This window comes from Carcharhinus amblyrhynchos, chromosome 19 (assembly GCF_965287045.1).
Source record: "Carcharhinus amblyrhynchos chromosome 19, sCarAmb.v2.hapA, whole genome shotgun sequence".
NCBI lineage: Eukaryota > Metazoa > Chordata > Chondrichthyes > Carcharhiniformes > Carcharhinidae > Carcharhinus > Carcharhinus amblyrhynchos.
This window is the reverse complement of record NC_137342.1, coordinates 5,822,278-5,837,166: the sequence shown is the minus strand read 5'-3', so window position 1 is coordinate 5,837,166 and position 14,889 is coordinate 5,822,278. Positions and strand designations below refer to the sequence as shown.

The 14,889-nt window shown below is 50.2% G+C and overlaps 1 protein-coding gene across 2 annotated transcripts in view; it reads left to right on the top strand.

Moving 5' to 3' along the window:
- rassf8b (Ras association domain family member 8b) overlaps nucleotides 1-14,889 on the top strand; it is a 129,632-nt gene that overhangs the window by 14,694 nt on the left and 100,049 nt on the right. For both annotated transcript variants that reach the window (XM_080207183.1, XM_080207184.1), the window contains exon 2: nucleotides 9,229-9,320. The gene's annotated coding sequence lies outside the window, so the exon portion shown is untranslated. The remainder of the gene's footprint in view (nucleotides 1-9,228; nucleotides 9,321-14,889) is intronic.

The window sequence follows — 14,889 nt, the reverse complement described above, 5'->3', positions numbered from 1 at the left end:
GTGAGCCTTTACAGGTAATAAAGGTACAGACAATGTGAGTGGAGAGAGGGTTAAGCACAGGTTAAAGAGATGTGTATTGTCTCCAAACAGGACAGTGAGTGAGATTTTGCAAGCCTAGGCAAGTCACGGGGGTTACAGAGAGTGTAACATGAACCCAAGATCCTGGTTGAGGCCGTCCTCGTGTGTGCGGAACTTGGCTATCAGTCTCTGCTCAGCGACTCTGCGTTGTTGTGGGTCGTGAAGGCCGCCTTGGAGAATGCTTACCCGAAAATCAGAGGCCGAATGCCCGTGACCACTGAAATGTTCCCCAACAGGAAGAGAACTTGCCTGGAGATTATCGAGTGGTGTTTAGTCATCCATTGTCATAGCGTCTGCATGGTCTCCCCAATGTACCATGCCTCAGGACATCCTTTCCTGCAACGTATCAGGTAGACAACGTTGGCTGAGTTCCAAGAGTATGTACCGTGTATCTGGTGGATGGTGTTCTCACGTGAGATGATAGCATCTGTGTTGATGATCTGGCATGTCTTGCAGGTTGCTGTGGCAGGGTTGTGTGGTATCTTGGTCACTGTTCTCCTGAAGGCTGGGTAGTTTGCTGCGGACAATGGTCTGTTTGAGGTTGTGCGACAAGAAGTGGGGGTGTGGGGATGGCCTTGGCGAGATGTTGGTCTTCATCAATGACATGTTGGAGGCTCTGGGGAAGATGTCATAGCTTCTCCATTCCGGGGAAGTACTGGACGATGAAGGGTATTCTATCCGTTGTGTCCCGTGTTTGTCTTCTGAGGAGGTCGGTACGGTTTTCTTACCAAATAAACCTGTTGGACTTTAACGTAGTGTTGTGAGATTTCTTACGGTGCTTATCCCAGCCAAACGCCGGCATCTCCACATCATGGCTATCATGCTCCCCAGCTGCTTGTCCAGATTGAATGGACACCCCTGTTGTGGACCCGCACCGAGGGCTGTCTATCTTACCTGGGAGACGGACGCTCAAAGCTCAGCACAATACTCCAGATGAAGCCTGACCAACGCTCTGTATAGCTGAAGCATAATTTATCTCTCCTTTTCATCATGACATAAAGGCAAATGTTCCACTAGGATTTTGTGTACCTTGCGATTTTAGCTTCAAGTAATTTTGGTGCGCGTAGAATCGCAGAATAGAATCCCTGTGGTGGAGAAGGAGGCCATTTGGCCCATTGAATCTGCACTGACAATCCATCTAGGCCCTATCCCCATAAACCCATGCGTACACCCCACAAGTCCCCCCCTGACACTAAGGGCTAATTTAGCATGACCAACCAACCTAACCCACACACCTTTGGAGTTGTGGGAGGAAACTGAAGGAAACCCACACAGACATGGGGAGAATGTGCAGACTCCGCACACCCTGCTTCTTCAGAGCATCATGCAGACGCCATGTTATATGAAACATGCTGTACAAACATAACAGTTGTGAGCATGGCTTGCAGAGAGTGTGCAGAAGACTGAGTGTCTAAAAATAATGCCATTTCATGGCAGCTGTGTGTGTCACTTAGAATTACTCCTGTCCTCTGAAAACGAGGTGCATTATCGAACAGAGCTTGCAACATTTGGTGATGGTTGAAGATGTTAAAGGAATGGGCACAATGTGTGTAAGATGTCTAGCTGTCAGCATGCCTGAGGTGTCCCCTCGATCTGACATTGTTTCGGGTCTCTCCTGATACGACGTTAGGTTCAGAATCACATTTTTATGTTGAACTGACTTTGCTTTAAAGAATTTGTTGACTGACAGTCAGAAACCTTTTCAGGAGCGTGTTGGTGGATCAGGCCAGTGAGTGACAAGCAGCACGGTGGCACAATAGTTGGCACTGCCCCTTCCTAGCTTGGGTCACTGTTTTGTGTGGAGTTTGCACGTTCTCCCCATGTCTGTGTGGGTTTCCTCCGGGTGCTCCGGTTTCCCCTCTCAGTCCAAGGACATGCTGGTTAAGTGCATTGGCCATGCTAAATTCTCCCTCAGCGTACCTGAACAGATGAGTGGCGATGAGGGGAACTTCATTCTGACGTTCTGGAGTCATAGAATCCTACAGTGCAAACGGAGGCCATTCAGCCCATCAAGCCTACCCCGATTACAATCCCACCCAGGCCCCATCTCCATAACCCTCATGCATTTACCTAGCCAACCCTCCTGACACTAAGGGACAATTTAGCCTGGCCAATCAACCTAACCCGCACGTTTTTGGACTGTGGGAGGAAACTGGAGCACCCGGAGGAAACCCACGCAGACATGGGGAGAATGTGCAGACTCTGCACAGACAGTGACCTGAGGCTGGAATTGAACCTGGGTCCCTGGCGCTGTGAGGCAGCAGTACTAACCAATGTGCCAGTGTAAGTCTACTTGTGACACTAATAAATAAACAGATGTTTGGGAAATGGGATTAAGTGTCAATGGTTGACATTTGATAGCAGGGCAGAAACAGAGAGTGGTGACTTTGATTAGCTCTCACATTGTTGGGTGAGTGGTTGCTTGGGTAACGTTTCTGTTTGCTGCTGTTTCCCTTCATGTGGAACTACAGGGGGGAGGATAGTTAATTAAACAGCGGCTTGATCCTCAAGCAGAATGGACCTAGCTGACTGAGTGACGGTAGTACTTTGTAAGGGTTCTGCTGTTTCAGGGGACACGGTGGCACAGTGGTTAGCACTGCTGCCTCACTGTGCCAGGGACCCCAGTTCGTTTCCTGGCTTGGGTCACTGTCTGTGTGGAGTCTGCACATTCTCCCCATGTCTGCGTGGGTTTCCTCCAGGCCCTGCCACACTCCAAAAAGATGTGCTGGTTAGGTGCATTGACCAGGCTAAATTCCCCCTAAATATACCCAAAGAGGCGCCGGACTCTGGCAATTAGGGGATTTTCACAGTAATTTCGTTAGTGGTCCAGAATCATAGAATCCCTACTGTGCAGAAAGACACCATTCAGCCCATCGATTCATCACTGATCACAACCCCACCCAAGTCTATCCCCATAACTCCCCATAACTCCATCCATTTACCCTTGCCAGTCCCCCTGACACTCGGGGGCAATTTGGCATGGCCAATCCACCTAACTCGCACATCTTTGGACTGTGGGAGGAAACCGGAGCACCCGGAGAAAACCCACGCAGACGTGGGGAGAACGTGCAGACTCCGCACAGACAGTGACCCGAGGCCGGAATTGAACCCGTGTCCCTGGCGCTGTGAGGCAGCGGTGCTGACCACTGTGCCACCGTGCTGTCAGCTATACCTGACTTTCCCTTTTCTGACTGCGCAGATCACCCCTCTGAGGGTGCTGCATCCCAGAATCGAAATCTGATTCGATGACGTGCAAGAGATTCTTGGGAAAACCTGCCGTCGACTTTTACATTTTGAAAAAGAGATTAAAACGCTTGTTGGGCTGATCCGTGCTGCCCCTATTTCCGTCACCCTCATTTACCCTCATGCCAGTCACATCTTCGTGGACCAGTCGGTTATAAGAACATAAGAACATAAGAAATAGGAGCAGGAGTAAGCCATCTAGCCCTTCAAGCCTGCCCCGCCATTCAATAAGATCATGGCTGATCTGTCGTGGCTCAGTCCCACTTTCCCGCCCTCTCCCCATAACCCTTAATCCCCTCGCTTATCAAGAACCCATCAACCCGCTTCTTAAAAATATTTAGCGAGGCAGCCTCCACCACTTCAACGGGCAGAGAATTCCAGAGATTCACCACCCTTTGAGTGAAGAAGTTCCTCCTCAACTCCGTTCTAAACCGCCTCCCCCTTATCTTGAGGCTGTGCCCCCTAGTCCTACTGTCTTTTTTGAGCGGGAAGAGTCTCTCCACCTCTATCCTATCCATCCCATTCATCATCTTATACGTCTCAATGAGATCTCCCTTCATTCTTCTAAACTCTAACGAGTACAAGCCTAGTTTATTCAGCCTCTCCTCATAGCTCAATCCCCTCAACTCCGGTATCAGCCTAGTAAACCTCCTCTGCACTCCCTCCAGGGCCAAAATATCCTTGCGCAGGTGCGGCGCCCAAAACTACACACAGTACTCCAGCTGCGGCCTCACCAATGCCCTATACAGCTGCAGCAAGACCTCCCTACTTTTATATTCAATCCCCCTCGCTATGAAGGCCAGCATCCCATTCGCCTTCCTGACCACCTGCTGCACCTGCAAGCTGGGTTTTTGCGACTCATGCACAAGGACCCCGAGGTCCCTCTGCACCGTCGCCTGCTGCAGTTTTTCGCCACGTAAGTAATAGTCCTTCCTACCATTCTTCCTACCAAAGTGGACCACCTCACACTTGCCAACATTAAATTCCATTTGCCATTTCCTGGCCCATTCGCCCAGCCTATCTAGATCCTTCTGCAGACTCTCCACACCCTCCGCACAATTTGCCTTTCCCCCAATCTTGGTGTCATCAGCAAATTTCGACACCCTGCACTCGGTTCCCTCCTCCAGATCATTTATATAAATGGTAAATAGCTGAGGCCCCAGCACCGACCCCTGGGGCACCCCACTAGTCACCAACCGCCAATCCGAATAGCACCCATTGACCCCCACTCTCTGCCTCCTATTTGACAACCAATCCTCTATCCACGCTAACACCCTACCCCCAACTCCAAGTCCCCTGACCTTCTGCAATAACCTCTTGTGAGGTACCTTGTCAAACGCCTTCTGAAAATCCAGAAAGACCACATCCACCGGCTCTCCTCTATCCACTGCCCTAGACACATCCTCATAGAACTCCAGTAAATTTGTCAGACACGACTTCCCTTTAATGAAACCGTGCTGCGTCTGCCCTATCAAGCAATTCCCTTCAAGATGCCTCGCAATTTCCTCCTTAATGACGGATTCTAACATTTTACCTACCACAGACGTTAAACTAACCGGCCTATAATTCCCCGCCTTTTGCCTGGCACCCTTCTTAAACAACGGCGTAACATTAGCCGTTTTCCAATCTTCCGGCACTTGTTGTTTTACAATGAGGGAATATATCCTTCAAACTGAACAACTGTCACCCTGAAAGTGAGCCATTTGGACACTCGCTATCCCTGGTGCTGCTTGCCTGTGTAATACAATGATTAACTGAGAATGTTTTTCAGACAATTGAGTCCTCTTTGTATGGAACGATGAACAAAAGTGAGGTCCAGAGGTGGTGGGGTGCAAAAGTTGCATTGCTTCAATTCCATCAGCTATCCAAATTGTGTTTCTACCCCTCCCCTCCCAGTCCTGTACTGCCCTCCCCCAGTCAGTGCAGACCCGATGGGCTGAATGGCCTTCTCCTGGACTGCAGGGATTCTGTTTAATACAGACTTTCATCCCAAAAGACCTTACTGACTGCAGTGGTCGGTGACTTTGTTCCTGTCGATTAGCAGAGTCTGTGGAAATCCACAGCCCCCACCCCCCTCCTGCTCCCCTGGTTGCACTAATGGATTGTAATATAAGACCATTGGGGAGTGGGGATTTTATATGCTGCGTTTAGTAGGCTTGTGTTCCGAACCAAACTTCAGGCAGGACGTTGCTGAAATGTGACCCCCGTTTACAAAGCAGGCAATGCCTTGGTGTGTGATAGATGGTGTCAGGACAGGACACACTGAACCCACTCGCAGACAGGCACATGTTTTTAAAAAAAAAATGTGGGGTGAATACACCTTGCCCTTCATTGGAAATGATCTGCACCAAATAGTTTCCAAGACTTGCTGAAGTGTTGCCTAAGAATAATCTTAACTCCTGAGCAGAGTGGGTAAATGCAGTGAATAATGCTGTAAAACCCACTCCTCAGCTGAAGGAACGCTCTGGCGGGGGTGAGCGTAAAGGGACGTGAGAGTCACCAGTGTTTGTGTCAGCCCCATGTGGGCACTTATCTCTCTGGCTCGCACTGCTTCACTGACTGCTCCACTCAGCGTGAGACACTTCCTGCTGCCATTGCAAGCCATCACAGCATGATCTTGTTGTCGGGAATGTTTTAATAAACTTGGACTGCCAGGAGCTCTGTTAACATTTGGACAGCCGCACTAACTAACAGAAGCTTCCTTGGTAAGTGGACAAGGGAAGCTAGGCGATCACTGAGACCAAGGGTCAGAAGCTGAGGGCGTAGATTTAGCACAGTGAACTAAATTGTGCCTCATGGCGCCAGGAACTGGGGTTCGATTCCGGCCTCGAGTCACTGTCTGTGCGGAGTCTGCACATTCTGCCCGTGACTGCGTGGGTTTCCTCCGGGTCCTCCTGTTTCCTTCCACTGTCCAAAGTTGTACACGTTAGGGAGATTGGCCGTGCTAAATTGCTCCTTAGTGTCCAAAGATGCGTAGGTTAGGTAGGTTTAGCCTTGGCTAATGAATGCATGGAGTTACGGGAATAGGGTAGTGGGGTTGGGGGGGGACCTGGGTAAGATGCCCTTTTGGAGAGTGGTTACAGACTCAATGGGCTGAATGACCACCTCCTTCACTCTCTGGGGAGTCTATGGTAAATGGGGATGAGAATTTCTTTACGCAGAAGTTCTCGTGATGGGGAAGCATCGCTTTAAAAGGCGGACTCAGTAGCAACTTTCAAAATTGGATAAACCAAATTCTTAGGACCAGTGGGGAAAGCGTGGGGTGGTAAATGAGGTGGAGTGGGTAGTTCTTTCTCCGAGTCTGCATTGAAACGATGCTTCTTCAGTGCAGTTGGTGCCTATCGCTTCAGCTCACAGCTAAGCTGGATTTGTGAGCTGTACACCGGTTTAAGCAGTGTTGAACCCCCTTTTGTGACAAGCTATTGAAATATCTTGTAATGGAAAGCTAGGGAAAAGGGCCAAGGATTTCGGTAAGCACAGATACAGTGGGCTGAATGGCCACCTGCCCTCACTTTGATTTATAGATTTATCAATGTTCATCTTTCCAATATGGGAAGGGCTGGTGAGGTCTCAGTGTAGCTCTCGTGCCTCAGAGTCAGAAGATTGTGGGTTCAAGACCTACTCCAGAGAAACGAGTAGACCGATCTGGGTTGCTACTGCAATGCAGTGCTATAGGAGTGTTTGACTGTCGGAGATGCTGTGTCTCAGATGGGACATTGAATCATTGGACACACCCCACACCTCCACCCCCATCCCCCTGCTGCTTCTCTGTGTCGCTCCCTTCCCTTCTTTCCCCCCCTCCTCTCTACCTCCCCCTTCCCCCTCGCTCCCCTCCCTCTCTGCTCCTCTCTCCACCCTCACTCCCTTCCCTCCCCTTCCCTCTCGCTCACTCTTTCGTCAAAGACAGACGTTGGAACACAAACAAGCGAGAGAGGTTGTGAAATGCTGAGTAAGTTTGGACTGCGGACAGGAGAATTTTGGCTTTTCGAAGAAACGGGAAGGGAAGGCTGGGAATCTTGGCGTTGTGTGTCGAGTGTGATGTAGGAGGGTGCTTGGCCCAGCTGTGAGCTGTCTCCATAGCTGCCTTGACTCCAGTCTGCCGTAAAGCTCCGTGCTTGAGTGTTCTTGGCAACCTGCCCTAGAAAGAGCCAGTCCAGCGTGGATAAGCTCAGAGAGACGTGTTTCTGGAAGTTGAGTGATCACCAGTTTCTGAGCCAGGAAACGAGTACGAAGAGACTCTGGGCTAAAAACCGTGACTCTCTGTCTCTCCTCACACAAACCTGAGTTTGAATCCAGCTGTAAAGAGTGAAAAGGGATGTTTTAATTTAGTTAATCTCGACTTAGTTTTCGTCAGCCTGGTAGTTGTAGAGTTTGAAAGATGAGAATGCTGATCACGTTTACCTCAGGATGTTGGATTGGCGAGAGGCTGACGTGAATACATTGTTAGGTTTGACAGTTGACATGTTCTGTGTTGGCCGTTTGACCTTGACCGGTTTGTTACGGTTCACTGTGAACGAAAGGGATTAAATACATTTTTGAAACTTCCCTTTGTTGTAACAGTAACTTGACGAGTTCTCCCAAAAGTTGAGAGAAAGCCAGTCACGCGCGTCGCACTGGATGTGAAACTGGGAGAAGGGCAACCGTGAGGTGGAATTGTATTCCTCAGGTGAAGTTTAGTGAAGCTGATGTGGCTTTCAGCTGATGAGGACTTGAGAAGGATGAGGGGGGGGGGATCTTGTAGAGACGTATAAGATAATGAAGGGGATGGATAGGGTAGAGGTAGAGAGATTCTTCCCGCTTAGAAGGGACAGCAGGACACAGCCTCAAGATAAGGGGGGGGGGCCTGCCCCGCCATTCAATAAGATCATGGCTGATCTGAAGTGGATCAGTTCCACTTTCCCGCTTTCTCCCCATAACCCTTAATTTCCTTATCTATCAGAAACCTATCTACCCGTGACTTAAATATATTCAATGAGGTAGCCTCCACCACTGCAATGGGCAGAGATTCACTACCCTCTGAGAGAAGAAGTTCCTCCTCAACTCTGTTCTAAACTGACCCCCACTTAATTTGAGACTGTGCCCTCTAGTTCTGGTTTCCTTTGACAAGTGGCAAGTAACATTCACGTCATACAAGTGCCAGGCAGTGACCATCACCCCATAAGATTCAATGGCATCCCCCGCCATCAACATCTTGGGGGTTACCACTGACCAGAAACTGAACTGGATTAGCCATGTAAATACTGTGCCTACAAGAGCAGGTCAGAGGTGAGGAATCCTGGGGTAAGTAACTCACCTCCTGACTCTCCAAAGTCTGTCCACCCATCTACAAGGCACAAGTCAGGAGTGTGATGGAACATTCCCCACTCGCCCAGATAAATGCAGCTCCGACAACACTGGAGAAGATCAGCACCACCCAGGATAAAGCACCATATCCACAAAGACCCAATCCCTCTGCCTCGGTTGAAGAACGGCAGCCGTGCGTACCATCTACAAGATGCGCTGCAGCAACTCACCAAGGCTCCTTAGGCAGCACCTTCCAAACCCATGACCACCACCATTGAGACGAACAGGGGTCGCAGATACCTGCGAACGCCACCACCTGGAGGTTCCCCTCCAAGCCACTCACCATCCTGACTTGGAAACGTATCGCCCGTTCCTTCACCCTCACTGGAACTCCCTCTCTGACAGCACTGTGGATGTACCTACACCACAGGGACTGCAGCGGTTCAATAAGGCAGATCACCACCACCTTCTCGAGGGGCAAATAGGGATGGGCAATAAATGCTGGACTAGCCAGTGATACTCACCTCCTATAAATGGGAGGAAAAAACTGTATTTAGTAAAAAATGTATAATCTCTTTTGGTGAGGAACATTTTGTATTCACACAGTGTCTTCTTTGCTTCTAGAATATATTCCATTTCAAGTTCCGTTCCAGTGAATAATATGCTTTGAAGAGAGGTTGCTATTGCTTTGCAGCCAGACATCAGCACGGCATTATGTAAGTAGTATCTCTTTCTCATTCAGAGTTTTAGACTGCTTTACCTTACAGCAGCACAGAGCATGCTGCAAATAGCAAACAATTTGTTGGGGTTTCAAGATCATGCTAAAGGGGTGTTTGAATGTCGGAGGTGCTGTGCCTCAGATGGGACATTGAATCATTGAACACACCCTGCACCTTCCCCCCTCTAACCCCCTGGCCTCTTCTCCCAGGCTCGCTCCCTCCCCTTCTTCCCCTCCCCTTGCTTCTCCCCCTCATTCCATTCCCTCCCTGCTCCACTCTCCCCCCCCCCCCCCCCCCCCCCCACTTACTCCCCTCCCTCTCAATCCCCCTCCCCCTCCCTCTTGCTGCCCCCTCACTCCCCTCCCTCTCAATCCCCCTCCCCTCCCTCTCGCTGCCCCCTCTCTCTCGTCAAAGACAGACGTTGGAACACAAACAGGTGAGGGAGGTTGTGAAATGCTGAATAAGTTTGGACTGCGGACAGGAGAATTTTGGCTTTTTGAAGAAACGGGAAGGGAAGGCTGGGAAAGAGAGTGCCGATTTGGTACTAACTCATTGGTACGGTGAGAAGCCTGTCCCAGCAGTGACTGAGCTGAGACCGACGTGTGTGTTTCATCGGAGAGAACTTTCTTCTCACAAAACCTAAGTGAAGTCCAGACCCTGGAATCCGGAGTTGAATACACAGCCCGTGAGCCCATCGCTTTGTGGAAAACAGACTTGCATTTGGGATGGCACAGTGGTTAGCACTGCTCTCTCTCAGCACCAGGGACCCAGGTTCAATTCTGGCTTTGGGTCACTGTCTATGTGGAGTTTGTACATTCTCCCCGTGTCTGCGTGGGTTTCCTCCAGGTGCTCTGGTTTCCTCCTACAGTCCAAAGATGTGCAGGTTAGGTGTATTGGCCGTGGTAAATTGCCCCTTAGCATCAGGGGAACTAGCTAGGGTAAATGGATGTCATAATGGGGATAGGGCCTGGGTGCAGACTCGATGGGCTGAATAAATCACAGAATCCTGCACTGTAGGATTCCATGATTTACGTAGCAACCTCATGTTGACTGGACCCCAGGGAGAACTCCGCCTTGCTCTCCAGTTGCGCCATCAGATTTTTTTTACATTGCCAGAGGTGACAGATGGAGCCGTGGTTTAAGGCCCCCCTCAGGCCAATGGAATTATTTTATAGCAGGGGCTTTCGAACCCTTTCGCCCGAGAGACCACATTTCAACACTCTTCTCACTCGAGGGGCCAGTGAACGTTTTTGGAAAGCTATGATTTGGCAGATGAATTTCAAAAAGGAAATCGTTGTCTAAGCAGTAAATTGATCATTTATGTCAAAAAATTAATAAAAATGATGATTAATAAGTGCTCAGCCGCAGAACTAAATAATCAAATCTTCTTTTTGCTTGAGAAGCATAACTCGAGGGACGGACTGATCCCACATCCCGGTCACCAGGGAAGAGGAGGGCACTGCGACCAAACTAAACAGTTGGGTTTAGCTAACACTAACCATGCGTTTACCTCTGGTGCAACCTCCAAACTGGCCTCAAGGCAATTATAGGAAAGCAGGGGTCAGACGTGGATCATCCCTCAGCCTGGGCTTCCCACACGCACTCTTCCTGCAAAATTCTGAGCGAGCACGTTACTGGCTGCAGAAGCCTGTGGGCGTGGCTTACCCTGCCCGAAAGCCTGCAGAGGGAGGTATTGCGCACGTGCTGGCCTCTGATGCTGCACATGCGCGTTAGCAAGGGTCTGACAGAAAAACAGAGAGCTGTCAGGCCTCTGCTGCTGCAGGCAGTCTGAAGTAGCTTGCCTCCCCGTAATCGCGGGGGCCCGTGGCCTAAGATATTGACCCCCTCTCCCAATTGCGAATCGGCTGCCCTCCCCCTACTGATTGCCACAAAGTGGCAGCACACCCTCTCCCTTCATTAGTCCTGCCAGTCTGGCACTGCCCAAGGGGCACTCCCCCTTGCCTTCGGCCTCCTGGAGGGGCCTCAGTGGCCTCCAGTTCCACCAGCGAGACCAAGTTGACTGCTCCCCGTTCATGGGAAGCATGTCTATTCCTCACTAGTGAGAACCTTTCCCGGTGAGGCGGGGGCAGGCCTGGCGACTGAGTGCCAGGATCGCTAAGCAGATGTTAAACAGCATTTAAATAAATTCAAATACATTAACCTGCCTCCCGGCGAGAGGCTGACTGTGCTGGAAATCCAACACTCGTAAGGTGGCGCTGGTCGTGAAAACTGGCATCAGTCACGCTAAGTGCTTTACGCCCAACTTTACCACTGTGTCGCACCCAAAAACAGGCACAATGCGATGGTAAAATCGCCCCCAATGACTCGCTCACTCACTCACACATCACTCACTCACACACACGTACACCCGTTCACTCACAGACACTTGCACTCACTCTCAGAGGAGATAGTTTGAGCCGTGAGCGCTCGCCTTCACAATGTCCCTTCCCAATCTCAGACTGTCCCTCTCCCTCATTGTGTTATTGAAAGGCTCCCTGGCGTCAGGTCCACTTTCCTGTATTTTGAACAGTGAGTTTAAATGGGGTGGAGCGAGGGGGCAAAGTGAGTCTGATTGTGGTCGAGCCTGTACGGAAAGTGTCGCCACTGTGTCGGGAATGCAGTAGCAAATCCCAAGATAGCAAGATGCTAGGAAAATCTGGACAACGGCCGAGCCCCTATTCTAACAGAGGGGTTGACTGGATAAATATTGGCCGGGAGTCAGAGATAACTCCCTTCCGTGATTTATTTGTTACTTCCAGGTGAGGGGCCGATGGTCACACATCACACCCAGAAGACGGTGGCTCTGACAATGTGACCCTCCCTCAGCACTGCACCAGAGAGTCAGCTTGTGGCTTTTATGCTCAGGCCTCAGAAGTGGAGGGTGAACCGTGAGCTCCTGCCTGATAGGAAAGCACTTACTCTGAGTCAACAGCCACCTCCTGCGAATCGAGATTATAGTTCACAACCTCCCTTCTGGAATTTGCAATTCCTGTATTTAAAATTTAAGTGTGACGACTCCCTGTCCAGAGTATCATGAGCTACACCCCATGGGTGGGATTTCCCCCACACCCCCTCCCAACTCCCTTGCACCGTGTTTTCCAGCGGCAGAACCAGCTCGCCGATGTGTGGGGTGTGGCTCGCCCGTCCTGCCGCAGGGGGAGGGTCACCTTCGACAAGTCCGGAAGATTCCGCTGGCGGGGAGGGGTAGGAAGATCCCGCCCAGTGGGTTGTCGAAGAGGAATGGAGGATAACAAGAACGAGTGGAGTGCCCAGGGGACACTGGGCGGAATTCCACCGGCACGTCCGCCCAAAGTTCGTACGATCTCGGCCCAGGCCGATGGAGAATGCCGTCCTCCGAGCCTCGCCCGCCCCCGGAAACGGTAAACTTCCCAGCCCCTATTGTCAGGAATGGACGGGGATTTGTCATCTCCAGGTGGTTTCTTTATCACCGAATGTTAAGGTGCTGTTGTCTTGGTCAGTCTGGTTTTTGGAAAGGTTGCGGTTGTAGGTCTCCCACACGGTGCCTGCTTTTCTTATCCAGCCCCCTTGTCTATCTGACTTTGACCTGTGCGAGGTTAACGTAGCGAGGAGTGAATTTTGCCAGCACGCACGGAGTGAAGATTTAGTCCTCGCAGCTCCAACCTTCCCTCCGTCATTTATTCATTCATTATTGTCGTATGCATTAGTATAGAATGAGCAGTATTGTTTCTCGCGCGTGAAACGGACAGAGTATACTGTTCTTAGAGAAGGAAAAGAGAGGGTGCAGAATGTAGTGTTACAGTCATAGCTAGGGTGTAGAGAAAGATCAGCTTAATGTGAGATAGGTCCATTCAAAAGTCTGATGGCAGCGGGGAAGGAGCGGTTCTTGAGTCAGTTGGTACGTGACCTCAGACTTTTGTATCTTTTTCCCAATCGGTGGAGCACGAATATTTTCTGAAGAGTTTTCCTTTTAGCCACTGCTTGTAAATAGAGAGAGTTTGCTACTCTCCTTGAGCATCTGAGTCAGGTTGCTAACTTTAGCTTTAGGGTGGCACGATAGCACAGTGGTTAGCACTGCTGCTTCACAGCTCCAGGGTCCTGGGTTTAATTCTCCGGCTCGGGTCACTGTCTGTGTGGAGTTTGCATGTTCTCCTCGTGTCTGCGTGGGTTTCCTCCGGTTTCCTCCCACAGTCCAAAGATGTGTGGGTTAGGTTGATTGGCCATGCTAAGAAATTGCCCCTTAGTGTCCAGGGATGTGTAGGTTAGAGGGATTAGTGGGTATAATGTGTAGGGGTATGGGGGGTAGGGCCTGGGTGGGATTGTGGTCGGTGCAGACTCGATGGGCCAAAGGGCCTCTTTCTGCCCTGTAGGGTTCTGTGTTCTATCTCTGAACATAATGGACTGTTTGTCCGATTCTGTGCCATAGCCCAAAGGATTTGATCATAGCTTTTCTCTCGGACAGGGAGTTACTGTTCTGTAATGGGGAGTATAATCAGTAAAGAATGGTATATGTGATGACTCACTATAATCCTTGATGATGAATCCCAGTGTGCTTCCCATCTTTTGCTGCTGCAATATCAGTGAGTACTATTGGTCGCCGCCTGTCTGTTTACTCCAACTTCCACCCAGGGCAGGGTCAGCAGCAACACCCCCCTCACCGGATCCCAGAGGAATATTTGCACGTCAGCTTTGGCTCAGTGATTTAGCACCAAACCAGAGGTCGTGGGTTCAAGCTGCTGTCCAGAGACCTGACCACACAAACTCGGCGTCGCTTCAGATTTTTAAAATTCATTCGTGGGACATGGGCATCGCTGGCTGGGCCAGCATTTATTGCCCATCCTTAGCTGCCTTCTTGAGGCGCTGCAGTCCGTGTTCTGTGGGTTGACCCACAATGCTGTTAAGGAGATAATTCCAGGATTTTGACCCAGTGAAAGATATATTTCTAAGTCAGGACGGTGAGGGGCTTGGAGGGGAACTTGCAGGTGGTGGTGTTTCCATTTATCTGCTGCCCTTGTCCTTCTAGATGGGAGTGGTCGTGGATTTGGAAGGTGCTGTCTAAGGATCTTTGGTGAATTGCCGCAGTGCTTCTTGTAGATAGTACACACTGAGCGTCAGTGGTGGAGGGAGTGGATGTTTGTAGATGTGGGGACAATCAAGCAGGGCTGCTTTTGTCCTGGATGGTGTCAAACGTCCTGAGTGTTGTGGGAGCTGCACCCAACCAGTCAAGTGGGCAGTATTCCATCACACTCCGGACTTGTGCCTTGTAGATGGTGGACAGGCTTTGGGGAGTGAGGAGATGAGTTACTCGCCGCAGTATTCCCAGCCTCTGACCTGCTCTTGTAGCCACTGTGTTTATGTGGTGAGTCCAGTTGAGTTTCTGGTCAATGGTCACCCCAAAGATGTTGACAGTGGAGGATTCAGTGATGGTAACACCATTGAATGTCAAGTGGCGGTGGTTAGAGTGTCTCTTATTGGTGATGGTCATTCTCTGATATTTTTGTGGTGTGAACGTTACTTGCCATTGTCAGCCCAAGCCTGGATATTGTCCAGATCTTGTTGCATTTGAACATGGGCTGTCTCAGTATCT